We start from the raw sequence: 15,067 nt of genomic DNA on the forward strand, positions 1-15,067 counted from the left end.
GTTCATCTTTGTTTTTATTGTTATGGCAACAAGTTTGTTTTTGGACATTTGTTTTCTTTTTAAATTGCTGTTGGTCATTTGATTGACTGTTTAAAACACAATAGATATCATCAATGCACTTTTTGGATAAAACTGCGGCGTATTTTGGCCATGATCAATGTATTGTCACTTTAATTCAGCAAAAGCGGCGCAGCAAAAATAGACTCGGCGCCGAAACGATCACGGCACTCCTGCTTTGCTCTGCTACGCACTGCCGCGCCGCCTCTGCGTGCGGTGTGAATGCTCTAAAGCCTGGTTTAATCTGTTAACATGGGCGGCGAAAAAAATACGCGCTGCACGCTCTGTTTTAACAGTGCAGTGTGAAATATTTTTTAATATTTACTGTTGCACTAAAGTCCAAAAGTGAAGAATTTATTTATTACTTGATTGTTCAAGCTACCTCACAGAAGTGCTCTGTTTGTTAACAGAGTTGTTGAATGTTAAAATAAGGTGAATTAAATAAAAAATAAGGAACATCCTGGATCTGTTTTTTTCTCTCTTCTTTATTCTTTTTTGTTTTTGCAATATAAGTTAGAAGTATCGGATCGGGACTCGGTATCGGCAGATACTTAAAATCAAATGACTCGGACTCGGACTCGAGGGCAAAAAAACCTGATCGGGACATCCCTAGTAATCAGCAAAAAAAAATTAATTTATACGATGTTTAATAGGGAGCCAATACAGTGTTGACAGAACTGGGCTAATATGGTCATACTTCCTGGTTCTGGTAAGAACTCGAGCTGATGCGTTTTGGACCAGCTGTAGTTTGTTTATTATGGGTGCAGGGCAACCACCCATAAGAGCATTACAATAAACTAGCCTTGAGGTCATGAACGCATTAACTATCTTTTCCGCATTTGTCATTGAAAGCATAAGTCGTAATTTAGATAAGTCGTATTTTTAAGATGGAAGAATGTGGTTTTACAGATACTAGAAACGTGACTTTCACTGGCCGTGTTCTAAGTTATTACGTGCAGATGTTTTTGGTCCAATAATTAGAATCTCTGTTTTTTTCAGAATTTAGTTTAGGAAATTACTAGTCATCCAGTTTTTTATATCAGCTATGCATTACGTTAATTTTGTGAATTGGTAAGTTTTGTCGGGGCGCGCAGAGATATATCATCAGCATAACAGTGAAAACTAATTCCATGCTTCCTAATGATATCTCCCAAGGGTAGCATGTACAGAATGAACAGCAACGGTCCTAGTACTGAGCCTTGTGGTACACCACACTGAACTTGTGATCAATAAGACATCTCTTCATTTACTGCTACAAACTGATAACGGTCAGATAAGTATGATTTAAACCATGCTAATGCAATTCCACTAATGCCAACATAATTTGCGAGTCTATTTAAAAGAATGTTGTGGTCGATAGTGTCAAATGCAGCACTAAAATCGAGTAACACTAATAGAGAGATACAACCACGATCGGATGATAAGAGCAAATCATTTGTGACTCTAATGAGAGCAGTGTCAGTACTATGGTACGGTTTAAATCCTGATTGAAAATCCTCGCAGATATCATAGGTAGATTCGAGATCGGCCTGTAATTGACTAATTCTGTAGGATCAAGTTGTGTTTTTTTTAATAAGCAGTTTAATCATAGCCAACTTAAAAGTTTTTGGTATGTACCCTAATAACAAAGATGAATTAATGATATTAAGAAGAGGATCTATGACCTCTGGAAGCATCTCTTTCAGTAGCTTAGTCGGTATAGGATCTAATATACGGTACATGTTGTCGATTTAGATGATGTAACGAGTTTAGCAAATTCTTCCTCTCCTATAGCAATGAATTAATACAATTTTTCCTTAGGGAGACTATCATGCACTCCCTGATGCGATACTGTAGTAGACGATTGCATAGTTATAATTTTGTCCCTGATATTATCAATCTTATTAATGAAGAAGTTCATAAAGTCATTACTGCTGTGTTGCTTGGAAATTTCTGGGCTTGAAGCTTTATTTTTCGTTAGTTTAGCCACTGTTTTAAATAAATAATTTTATTTTCTTCTAATAGGGTTGAAAAATAAGCAGATCTAGCAGCTTTTAAGGCCTCTCTGTATGCAATCGAGCTCTCTTTCCATGAAATGCGAGTTTCCATTGTGCTGCCCTGGTTCACACCTGGTTCAGTGACCACCCCAGTTCACCATTCTTTTTTTGCCAGCATATTCACAATTTCTGAATCCGATTGAGGAATTTTTCTCAGCATGGCGGTGGAGAGTGTATGACCAGTCTGCAACCCCTGCACACACCAAAACCTCCTGGAAGCAATGCTGGATGCCTGTGGTGATATGTCTGTGGAGTCTATCCAGGGTTAAATAAATGCACACAATGGCATTTTTCCCACACTGCCTGGCAAGAGCAAACTTGTGAAGTTGATGTGATATTATGGCCTGACCCAGACCTGAGATGAGAACGTTGACGCTGAGTAACCTGTACATTTTCTCTGTTTGGAAATAAAACTTTTGAAAATGTAAGTATTTGACTGTGCATGGACTCTTCCTTCCATGTTTTGTCAGAGTGACATTTCAAAGGTCAGGTTTTATTATTATTTAGCAAATAAACAGTCAAGTAATTTGTGCTTTTGACAGGTTTGACCGTTTGGTCAGGTAGTTTTTAAAATTCTGTGTGAAGATTTGAGAAAAATGCTGAGTTGTTCCCAGAATTGTGTCAAATCAATTGAGAAAAAAAAAAAATGTAATTCAGATTAGTAAGTTGGTTTAAAATTAATATTGTTTATTTTTGTTCAGGACTCCATAGTCCAGGTGTTAGTAATCTGTGTTTCAGAAAGCCTTTTTTTTTTTTTTAACTACAATGAACTATTCTATATTAAAGGTGAACTAAGTAACTTTTTTATCTTAACTGAACAGCTTTGGAGTTATTGGAATGGTTATATGACTGTTTTCGGGTTGAATGGTGGTCTTCTCGCACCCCTCGAGCGCCTGTGAGACGAAAAACCACCCTTGCAACTTTGGGCCGGCGGGCCGCCGGCCGCAGCATCAGGAAGTATCGTGTGATATCAGGTCTCGCGATGTAACAAACTGCTTTACGGCACTGCACACATATACTATCTAAACATTTATATGCTAGCCTTCTGTGTATTATACATACCTCAGTGGACATGGCTCCGTGTGTTCGCCGGGTTCTTTGAAAACAAATGCACATGACCAGCGGGAGAAGATGGGACGAGCCAACAAGTTTTAACGACAGTGTTGTCAAATATCTATTCCGAAGCTGTAGGGGGAGCTCTATAGAGAAACCAGTGAGCAAAAAGCGAGAAAACAGCGAAGAAGTCAGCAAAGCTGCATAATGCAGCTTTAACAAAGAAGGCCTACTCCTGCTTTAATGCTTTAATTTAAATCCTGAAAAACTGAGCACTGCCACCTAGCGGTCATATGAGAAAACACAGAGTACCATCCTGCAGGGGGAAGAAAGTCAAATGCTTCATCATTCCTCCTTGCATTGTGATTCCAGACATGTCTTTACACTGGTTTTCCTAAAAATCACATGTCTTCAATAAAATGTGTGTTGACTTTAGAACCCTATAAATTAGCGAGCTGGTCCAATTATTTGTCTAGTTCTCCTTATCAGCTGAAGAAGGGCAGACTGTTTATCGCATAGATATCATATATAAACGCTAGATGTCTTATGGCGCAGTCACTTCCGGCATCACCGTTCGGCCATCTTGTCACAGTGAAGCTGTGCATTAGGTGAGTGATCAGCATGCACACAAATCCTCATATCTCGCTGAAATATTGACGGATTTACAAACGGTTTGGTTTCTTACAAACGTTATTAACGTGGCTATAATTCCGAATGCTTGAACATGTATGTTATAATTATTCATATGTATGCAGTGTATGTATGTAGTGTCATAACTACATCTCTGACGTTTATAACAAACCAAACCGTTTGAAAATCTGTAAAAAATTTAGCAAGTTATGGTTATTTAAAAGTATATGCACCATTAAACGAGTGAGCGAGTCCACTGTGGCATGATGGCCGCCGTGTGCGGACGTCGATCTCCATTGGCCAGCAGCGCGCACGAGACATCTAGCCTTTATATATGATATCTATGGTTTATCGGATCATATTGTAAGTAGATCCATTTTACTGAATTATAATCTTTAACTGAATTATGTCTAACTGTGAAGACATTCTTTGTATATGACTTAAGGACATACCATTTTATACAAAGTAGTATAAATATAAGTAGTATAATATAATATATAACAGTGTAACTATATGTGTATGCTAAGAATTAGCATTTCTCTTAATAGTGTATTATTAAATTACATTTATTGATGTTGATCTTAATCAATAATGAAGTACTACAAATATAATATTTTCTAATACCGACACCTATAAAATAGCATCAAGGTGAGTGGGAGATGTAATGTTCCCATCCATTAAAAATAAATATTTATTTTATGTTATGTCTATTTTGGTATTATTTAGCATCAAATTGCCTTGTAAACTGAAAGACCCACACAGTGAACCAGATAAGACAGAATCTCAGTTGTTATCAGAAAGGTAAGACTATCATTATTCAGTGTCATCTGTCTTAAATTGTAACATTTTGTTCCTTTTGCTTTTTCTGTTATTTATTCATCCCGATTCAACCCATTCCAATCCCTATGTACACCATCCTTCTTTCCTGACAGTAGAAGCCTAGCCTAAATCATTTTGATGAGGGCTATAAAAAAATTCTGAGTTATAATTTGATTTGCAATGCAATAGGCTACTGCAAGATCATTCATCATCAAAAAAATCTTAGCCTGTTTTATTGGGACGGTTAGGACATTTCCTCACCACTTTTTGAAACATCTACACTCTCAGAAAAAAAGGTACACGGTGGTACAAATAATGTTCCTCAAAGAACAGTTTTGTACCTTTTCAATAATAGTACCTTTAATGGTACAGGAAAGACCACTGATGATACTGTTTGGTACCTGTTAAGGTACAATTGAAATGAAGGTACATAATTGTTCTCACATCAAGGGTACAGTGATGGACCAAATTACTGTTTCATTCATGATTGGTTGCTGTGTTGAACATTTGGCATAGCAACAAGACACTGATTGGTCGAAATCGCTTCAGCCAGGAATTTTCCGAACTGACAGCGGGAAGCAGCAGGCTAACATTACACACTGCAGCGCGGTCGAGATTATTTTATCAAACTTGAAGAAGACGAATTTTAAAGGTGAGTTCTGATAATTTATGTATATATTTAGTTCACAAGTCTAAAATATAAATGTTTCAGCCACTTAACGTTAATTTAGCGAGTTAAATTAGCTTTGCTCCAAATGCTTTTTAGCCATTTGACTTGTAAGTTATAACGTTACACTTTAAAAAAAAAAAATGCAATTATTGACTATTATTAAGTCATCACGTGTACAATATATGGCGTTTGTTCTCCATTATCCACTATAACGTTAACTGTTAAATGTTAACTTTGCTATTAGGCAACATGAAACTGATTGGCCAAGGTTGCAGCCGTTACTGCATTTTCAAATAGACCGGAGAGCGGGAACTTCGCGAAGCAGATTACGAGCACGGAGCACCACCACAAGCCATGGCTTCGCCCTCTTTGTCGTCAGAAGTACTTTAGTGGCTGGACTCGAATTATAAGACGAAGAGAAGAGGAAATTCAAAGGTGGGTTTTATGTTTATGTTTAACCAAATAAAATGTATAAAACGTTACAGCTACTCAACATGATAATAGCGAGTGTAAATAGCTTAACGTTAATTGTACGAATCCAGTCAGTGATAGCCGTCTGCAAATATATTTTAAAGCAAAATTGAGTTTCTGTGTCGTAAGTTCACATTTAAAACATTATTGTTGTAAATGAATGCTCAACCAGAGGTGCCATGCTGGTGTACTTTACATTAGTCCACAATACTGTATGCGGTTTTGGAACAAGGTGATTGAACGCCAACGAACAGTGCGCAGATAAAATAGTTGATCACTCGTTCTGTGTTTAAATGAATGCGATTACCTGATTCTGTCCTAAGTCATATAAAGTTACATGTCATATACTCATAGTTAATGTGTCTTTGATTTTTAGATGGGGTAAACCGTCACTGCTGGTCTCACTGATCACACATCTGAAAGTCTTCCTGCGTCCTCAGCTGTGAGGCAAGTATCAGTACAATGTGTTATTTGAGTTTCTTAATCTTATGATATTCTTTTTTCTGATGAGGTTGAATTTATATTTCTAAGACAAAATGTTTGCCATAATGACAGAGTGATGTCAATCTTGATAAAGCACAGTAACTGCACTTCAAATGAACTCTGAAAGATTTCTGTCACTTAACTGAAAGTATATTCACCTAAAACTCTGACACTCACAAAGTATGGTAGCATACAGGTACCAAATGTCAATATGAAATGTAACGTGCAAAATGGCAATGCAATGTGTAAAATGGCAATGTATTTCTGTATTTATATTTACATTTTCTATATGATATGTGCAACATCTGGAGCAAAAAAATATTCAAAATCAATAATATAATAATTTGCATTACTACACTAGCTTTAACATAAAATTAAAACATACATTTGAAAATGTTATCAGTTCAAAAATAAAAAATTAAATGTATTACAGAAATTAGATGTTTAAAATGTTCAAGCAAATATTATAGCAAAATTATAATTTAGGTTATTTTTCCTAGTTGCTTTTACACTCAAAGTTAAGGCACTTGATGCAATGATCGTCTCGGAATCCTTTTTTTTAAAATCCAGATTGAATTTTGCCACGTTCATCGCGGGTATTTAATAAAAATGCAATCATAAGTGTCTTAACTGTGAGTGTAAATGCAATTAAGAAAAATAGCATTTAAATTATCATTTTGCTACAATTTTACGTTGAACATGTTAAAGGGTTAGTTCACCCAAAAATGAAAATTCTTTCATCAATTACGAGCTTTCTGACCCCCCATAGACAGCTAAGCAACTACCACTTTGACGCTTTAAAAAGTTCCTAAAGTGATTGTAAAACTAATCCATATGAATTGAGTGTTTTAGTCTAAATTTTGTGCTTCCTTTATGATGAACAGGTTGAATTTAGGCTTTTGTTCTCACGTGTCAAGCATGTTCGGTTGAGCTTCTGAAATCTGTTCATAATATAAAGTGATCATGTCTCTTCAGAAAATGTGAACTACGGTAAACTGCTCGATTCAAATGGATTGGTCTTACAATCTCTTTATGAACTTTTTGAAGCATCAAAGTTTTAGTTGCATGGACTGTCAATGGGGGGACAGAAAGCTCTCAGATTTAATTAAAAAGATCTTCATTTGTGTTCCAAAGATGAACGAAAGTCTTACAGGTTTGGAACAACATGAGAGTGAATAATTAATGACATAGTTTTTTTAATTTTGGGTGAATTATGCCTTTAAACATCTCTAATCATTTTTGTAATATGTTTAAATTATATGTTAAAACAAGTGTAGGAGATGGCTAATTTAATTATATTATTGAATTTGAATTGTCACTTTGCCCCAAACATTGCACATATGGTATGGAAAATGTAAATTTAAATAAGAAATACATTGCCATTTTATATATTACATTGCCATTTTGCATATTACATTTCAAAATGTCTTTTGATACCTGTATGCTACCATAATAAAGAGATCGTAAAATAATTTGAATTGAGCAGTTTAGTCCAAGTTTTTCTGTAGAGATACGATCATTTTATATGATGAACAGATTTAATTTAGGCTTTTATTCACATATAAATATTCATCAATTCACACATCAGTTGAGGTAAACGGAAGCTCAAGCATGTTTGCTAGACGTGCGAAAACCGATGATGTTCATTCTCGTGTGTTTTGCAGCACGTTTGAGCTTCCGCAAGAACCATTGAGGTTTGTTCTCGCTTGTCAAAGCAACTGCGGTTGAGCTTCTGTTTGTTCAATGTTTAAATGTGAATAAAATCCTAAATTTAATCTGTTTATTATATAAAGCGGTAGTCTCTTCAGACATTTTTTACTAAACTTCTCAATTCAAATGGTTTCAAATGATTAGTTTAACATTTTAATTTTCTGGGTATTTTATATGAAGCTTTAAGTGAATAATTTAAAACTTTGTGGAAAATGTAAAAATGCAGAAAGTTTTTTTTTGTGTGTGTGAAAATTGTTTTCTTATCTGCATTTCAGTTATTCCAGAAAATGGACCGAATGCATGCTGTGGTTGATTTAAGGTGTTTCCAGGATTCCTTAAAGGTATAGTTCAGCAAAAAAAAAAAAAATTCTGTCATTAATTATACACCCTCATGTCATTCCGAACCTGTAAGACCATCGTTTATCTTCGTAACACAAATGAAAATATTTTTGATGAACTCCAAGAGCTTTCTGTTCCTCCATTGGTAGCCTACGCAACTAAAACATTAAAGCCCCAGAAAGGTAGTAAAGACACCATTAAACTAATCCAAGTGACTCCAGTGGTTTAACCTCAATTTTATGAAGCGATGTAAGCTTTGTTTTGCCCAAAAAAAACAAAAAAACCCCCATAATTTACCTTTATATTTACAAAATAATATTATCTAAAGCACATTCACGGAACAACACCCGGTCTTGAGTCAACACAATTCGCATGCGTCGTAGTGCTCCCCCTACTAAATAAAGTGGTAAATTGTGTTTTTTGATAAAAACAAAGCACCTGCATCGCTTCATAAAATTGGTTAAACCACTGGAGTCACATGGATTACTTCAATGATGTCTTTCCTATCGTTCTGGGCCTTGAATGTGTTAGTTGCATTGCTCCCAATGGAAGGACAGAAAGCTCTCAGAATTTCATTAAAAATATCTTCATTTGTGTTCCGAAGATGAACAAAGGTCTTATAGGTGTGAAATGACATGAGGGTGAGTAATTAACAAAATAATTTTCATTTTTGGGTGAACTAACCCTTTAAAGGGATAGTTCGCCCAAAAATGATATTTAAGCCATGATTTACTCACCCTCAAGCCGTTCGAGATGCATTTGTCAATCTTTTTTTAGACGAACACATTTTCAGTTATTTTAGAAAATGTCTTAGATCTTTCAGTGGTTATAATGTGAAGCAATGGGGTCCAGCTGATTCAAGTCGGAAAATGTGCATGCATCCTTCACAAAAATAATCCATCCGGCTCCAGGGGGATAAACGAAGGCCTTCTGAGGGTAATCCGTGCGGTTTTGTCGTAAAAATATACATATTTAAAACTTTATAAACGAAAATAACTGGCTTCCGGTGGCGGTCGGCGCGTTCATGGAGATGAATGATGTCGTGACGTAGAGCGAACGTAGAGTTTTGTTTTGCTCTGCTCTCTGGCTGCGCTGTCACGCTCGTTCTACGTCACGACGCTTCCTGCGCTACGTCCTACGTCATAAGCCAGCAACCATCTCCATGAACGCGCGCCGACCGCCACCGGAAGCCAGTTATTTTCGTTTATAAAGTTTTAAATATGTATATTTTTACGACAAAACTGCACGGATTACCCTCAGAAGGCCTTCGTTTATCCCCCTGGAGCCGGATGGATTATTTTTGTGAAGGATGCATGCACAGTTTGCGACTTGAATCAGCTGGACCCCATTGCTTCACATTATAACCACTGAAAGATCTAAGACATTTTCTAAAATAACTGAAAATGTGTTCGTCTGAAAAAAGATTGACATATGCATCTCGAACGGCTTGAGTAAATCATGGCTTAAATATCATTTTTGGGCGAACTATCCCTTTAAGTAAAATTGTTGAGGTTGGCTAAGCTGAAATCCGTAATAGAAGCACATTACATGGATGCCAAACGAGATGTTGAAGGATTTGTAGTTCACCCAAAAAAATGAAACAGTCAATGGGGCCCCATTGACTTCCATAGTATGAAAATAGTATGAAAAATATTCTATGGAAGTTAATGGGGCCCCATCAACTGTTTAATTTTCAATTCTTAAAATATCTTCTTTTTTGTTCAAGTAAACAGATTCGGAACAACTTGAGGGCGAGTAAATGACAGAATTTTCAGTTCTAGGTGAACTATCCCTTTAAGTCTAGAGGTCAAATTTGAGCTTGTCATTGGTAGTATAAATTTAATAAATTTACATCTGTCTTTACTAATATTGATTCTTCATTATGTTCAGGAAGAACTGGCTATCTCAACCCACTGTGCAAATCTTGGGAACTTCTTGACTGGACGGGTCTTCAGTGAGAGGAGAATCTTCAGCAGTGTAAAAATGGAGGGATCTGAAATTGCCGAGCAGTTCGGTTGGAGGATGGTGTTATAAAAAAGTTAAATAAATGCAAGGGTATTGTGTGAAAAGTAGGGAAAAAAAACAATTCTAGCTTTGTTGTAGATGAGAAAATATATTTTATGTACTGTAACATTTTAGTGTAATTGCATTTTAAATTCTTTCAAATCTTTTTAAAGAAGTGATATTCTGTTAATTTTGCTAAGTCTTTATTGTATTGTGAAGTCTTTGATGTATTTACACAAATAAATACTTTACTGTAAGTTGGAATGAAAGTATTCAAACGTTCATATGTATTTGATATGTATTTACAGAAATGATTAAATTGATGCCTTTTGGATTCAGTTGTTGAATGTGCATGTTATTCAATAGAAAAATAGCCTTTAATAGTTCTCGTAGGAACAAATTTGACACAGTTAAGGTACAAAGGGGCTTGTCACTGGGGTGGTACCTTAAAAGATCAAATTTGTACCTTTGATAAAGGTACAATATTGTACCAACAAGTTTTAATAAACAAAAGGTACATTTTGGTTGCCCATGGTACAAATCATGTCCTTTAAGGTACAAACTGGAATGGAACAAATTTGTTCCTCTATATTAAGGTACAATTTTGTACCAGTAAAAGGTACCGCCCCAGTGACAAGGGTTTGTACCTTCTTTGGTACAAAATTGTACCTTTTTTTCTGAGAGTGTACCTATAAAAGAAACAGGACATCCTCAGACCTCAGACATATGAAGACAAGGCATCATTCCTCAGACTAAAAGGCTTCAGTCATTGGACAAAACAGCATCGTGCCTCAGACTGAAAAGCTTCAGGTCTCAGGAAAAACAATGGCTGCGTTCGAAACCGCATACTTCCCTACTATTTAGTATGGGAAAAAGAGTAGGCGAGCGAAAAAGTACGTACGAATCCAAAAGAGTAGGCGAGAATTACCTGGGTGACGTGCTAATTATCGTGAGATTCGGACTTAAGTGCGTTCGAATATGCCTACTTTCCTACTAAACAGTACGTGAAGGAAGCAGTACGTTCGAAACATCAGTATTCATAAAAGAGTAGGCGAGAAGTTCCCGGATGGCTTACTGCTTTCGGCCAGATTTTCGAGTGCTCGACTGATGGATACTCTTCTATCCCAGGAGGCCACGCGAGAGGATACGTCATTATCAAACATCACGGAGATCAGCGACGCGGGTGCTTTCAAATGTGAGTAAACACGGTTCCTTTTGTTAAAATTGCATGTGCTGAACTACTGTAGAGTAAACTGTTGAATTGTTTAAGGTGTAAAGACGTTACACAGTATAGTATAGTTGTGATTTTGCTGTAAAAACACGTTTTATTATGTATAACGTTAGCTAACAGGGGAGCTCCAGTAAGGACACGTAAGTTACGTCTCTAAAGTGGGTTTACATAAACCATACACCTTAAAGACGATTATTTCAAATGTCCATTTACATCTTACAGGAAAATCTTGAAATATCACAACATGAAATAGACATCTGAGTGATGAATGTGCGCTATTATGTAGAACAAATCTATAAAGTAACTAAACATAAGTTATCTATTTTATTTGTCCATTAGTAGTTGATAAATTGAGGAACATTTATGTTGGATAAAAAAATAAAACAACCTCAACATGTAAATGTAGTGTTGAGTTCATAAATCACAGAGGTAACGTGAATCTTGTCTGGATGTCACAGGGTCAGATGAACAGATGTGTGTTTATCCGGTGGAGAGTGGCTCATGAAGCTGAATGCTGCCATCAAAGGCTTTGAGTGAGTATACTACAGAAACAACTATTTCAATATTAAGTTGTAGTTTATTTGAATTATTGTAATTTCAAACAGAGCTATTACAGCACTTTTCTGATTCTTGATCTCTGTGCATTTGCTGCAGATGTTTTGTGGTGTGGCTACAAGGAAAGATGATGGCGGCATTTGTGAAAAAAAGCGTTTTTGTCTTCTAAATAATACTGAAATCAAATGACATTGTGCGGTTAAAATTACTGCTTTTGTGTTATGTTTGTGCATTTTTGTAGGAGCTGCAGTGTCAGCAGACTGGTGTGAGCACTGAGGATGAGGAGACCAGAGCTGAATCCTGGAGATGGTGCCATGGATGAGAGAGACCCTCCATCACTCCACCTGCCCTTCACTCCACCTGCCCTTACGAGACCCTCCATCACTCCACCTGCCCTTCACTCCACCTGCCCTTACGAGACCCTCCATCACTCCACCTGCCCTTACGAGACCCTCCATCACTCCACCTGTCCTTACGAGACCCTCCATCACTCCACCTGTCCTTACGAGACCCTCCATCACTCCACCTGCCCTTACGAGACCCTCCATCACTCCACCTGTCCTTACGAGACCCTCCATCACTCCACCTGCCCTTACGAGACCCTCCATCACTCCACCTGCCCTTACAAGACCCTCCATCACTCCACCTGTCCTTACGAGACCCTCCATCACTCCACCTGCCCTTCACTCCACCTGCCCTTACGAGACCCTCCATCACTCCACCTGCCCTTACGAAACCCTCCATCACTCCACCTGCCCTTACGAGACCCTCCATCACTCCACCTGTCCTTACGAGACCCTCCATCACTCCACCTGCCCTTACGAGACCCTCCATCACTCCACCTGCCCTTACGAGACCCTCCATCACTCCACCTGTCCTTACGAGACCCTCCATCACTCCACCTGCCCTTACGAGACCCTCCATCACTCCACCTGCCCTTACGAGACCCTCCATCACTCCACCTGCCTCATCTATTGCCTCAGATTGTGAAGCTCAACACATCACGCAACAACCTCAGGCACGGCTCACCTCGGGCGGTCAGCTGATTCATCAGAATAAAGCGAACGGGAACCGCTGTGTTGAGATGGCAGAAGGATGTGGGGTTCAGCGCCTGTAGTCTACATACATGATTGTAGTTTGAATAAAGCTTTGTTTCATGTGTTGACTTGTATATGCATTTGTTTATTGTGTGATGGTGACTTTCATTCATTCTTTTACTAATTTATTAATATTTCTCATTGTTGTCAGTAAATAAAATATAATTATTGAATTAATGTTTTATTTAAATGTTTTATTTAAGAAAATGTAGATATGTTCATTATATACACATCTAGAGTGTATTCAATCATTTGTTTTATTGAATTATATAATTTTCAGTAAAAAGTAATATAATTAAGTATTGATCAGCATTTATCATTGTTATTATTGTATGTTTTGGGGTGGGATAGCAATGCAATTCATTCTGAGGTAATATTAATTTTAATATTAATGATACTTAAATTTTTCGAGTACAAAATCAACAGTTTTCTCCAAAGGCTAATTTTCGCACAGCTGCCCTTTGTGCAGACATTATAAATGCTGAGGAAAACCGTTCTAGGTAGGGCTGTCGAGTTACTGATGTTATGAGGTTATAACATATGAATATGATGTTATATATATATATATATATATAATATATATATATATATATATATAATATATATATATATATATATATATATATATATATATATATATATATTATGGGTTTGCATACATAATATGATATTTTTTTACACAGGAAAAAATAACCTACAATGTTGAATATCTTAATATATATTTTCTTAAATAATTCATTATAATACATTTAAAAAATGCGTTTTTTGTTAGGCCTAGGCCTGAGGGATGAAACGAGAGTTAAAGGTATAGCGGAGGATTTTTTTACTTCCGGGTGGAATGCCTATACTATTGGTCCTCCTAATTGTCAATCATTCTGGTGAATCAATCAAACTTTTCAAAAAGTGGAGAGGGCGGGTCTTATCTAAAATTCAGAAAGATCCTCCGCTATACCTTTAAATTCAACAAGAAAAAGAGGAAAACATAAAGCAGCCACTTCGAGACGAATTTACAGTTACAGACTGAATATCTTTACAAACGAGTTGATTTCTACCTCTTAGCTCCTGGCCAGGGGCGTCATGCAAGCTAAAATTCTGGGGGGGCACAATCTGAGACGTTGAAATTATTTTCTGACGGGTGATATGGATCATGTTAGGAGGGGTCAGGGGGTTTCTCCCCCTGAAAATTTTTAAATTCTGGCTGCTAAACATATCATTTCAATGCAATTTGGGAGGGACAGAAATACCTTAACGGAGCTAGCAGCAACCCTCCTCTATCTGAGGACTAAGTTAAAGTATCTATTTTGTAAGTTTATGTAAAAGACAGGTTGATGAAAGAACTGTAAGCTCAAATTCAAAAGCTTTTGAAGTCTACTTCATTAAAGCATGTTTACACACACACTTACTGTACACTTAGGCCTACTACACATGATTTTAAAAACAGTACCATTGCAGTTTTTATGTTATGATTTTAAATTGGTATGTGACATAAGAACGATCTTACATTAAAGGTACATAAAGGTGCTGAGGTCTGAGGTCTGACTTTGTGGTGCTCTGAAATTAAGTTATTTTAATATTAATATGTGATGAAGGACTTTGAAAGAAGTTTGACAGATTTCAGTGCTGAATAAGGTTAACACTACCCCGTTTATTTGAAAATGGTTAATATTGTAACATTACTTTAGTAAAATCATTGAAATACTGTAGTTACACTGCTCATTATTATATTATTAATAACAGTCTATGGGAGAAACATCAAGTCGATGCCTTGATAACGTTAGGTTGGATTTTGCAGTTAGCCTACAACAAATTTAACACCCTCGTTTCTATGAAACTGAAAACAATTGAACCAGCTGGAGATGACTTTGACACAAGACAAAACAGAACAGATGTTTCAAAAGCGATCAGATAACGT

The 15,067-nt window shown here is 36.6% G+C and overlaps 1 long non-coding RNA gene across 1 annotated transcript; it reads left to right on the top strand.

Annotated features, from left to right (window-relative positions):
- The first annotated feature begins 4,884 nt into the window (after nt 1-4,884).
- LOC311075769 lies at nt 4,885-10,606 on the top strand. Its single transcript, XR_014604578.1, has 5 exons — nt 4,885-5,247; nt 5,510-5,700; nt 6,113-6,183; nt 8,205-8,270; nt 10,159-10,606. It is a non-coding gene; the product is annotated as an uncharacterized lncRNA (long non-coding RNA).
- Nucleotides 10,607-15,067: the final 4,461 nt, after the last annotated feature.

This window comes from Abramis brama, assembly GCF_963993115.1.
Source record: "Abramis brama genome assembly, chromosome: 24".
Classification (NCBI taxonomy): Eukaryota; Metazoa; Chordata; class Actinopteri; order Cypriniformes; family Leuciscidae; genus Abramis; species Abramis brama.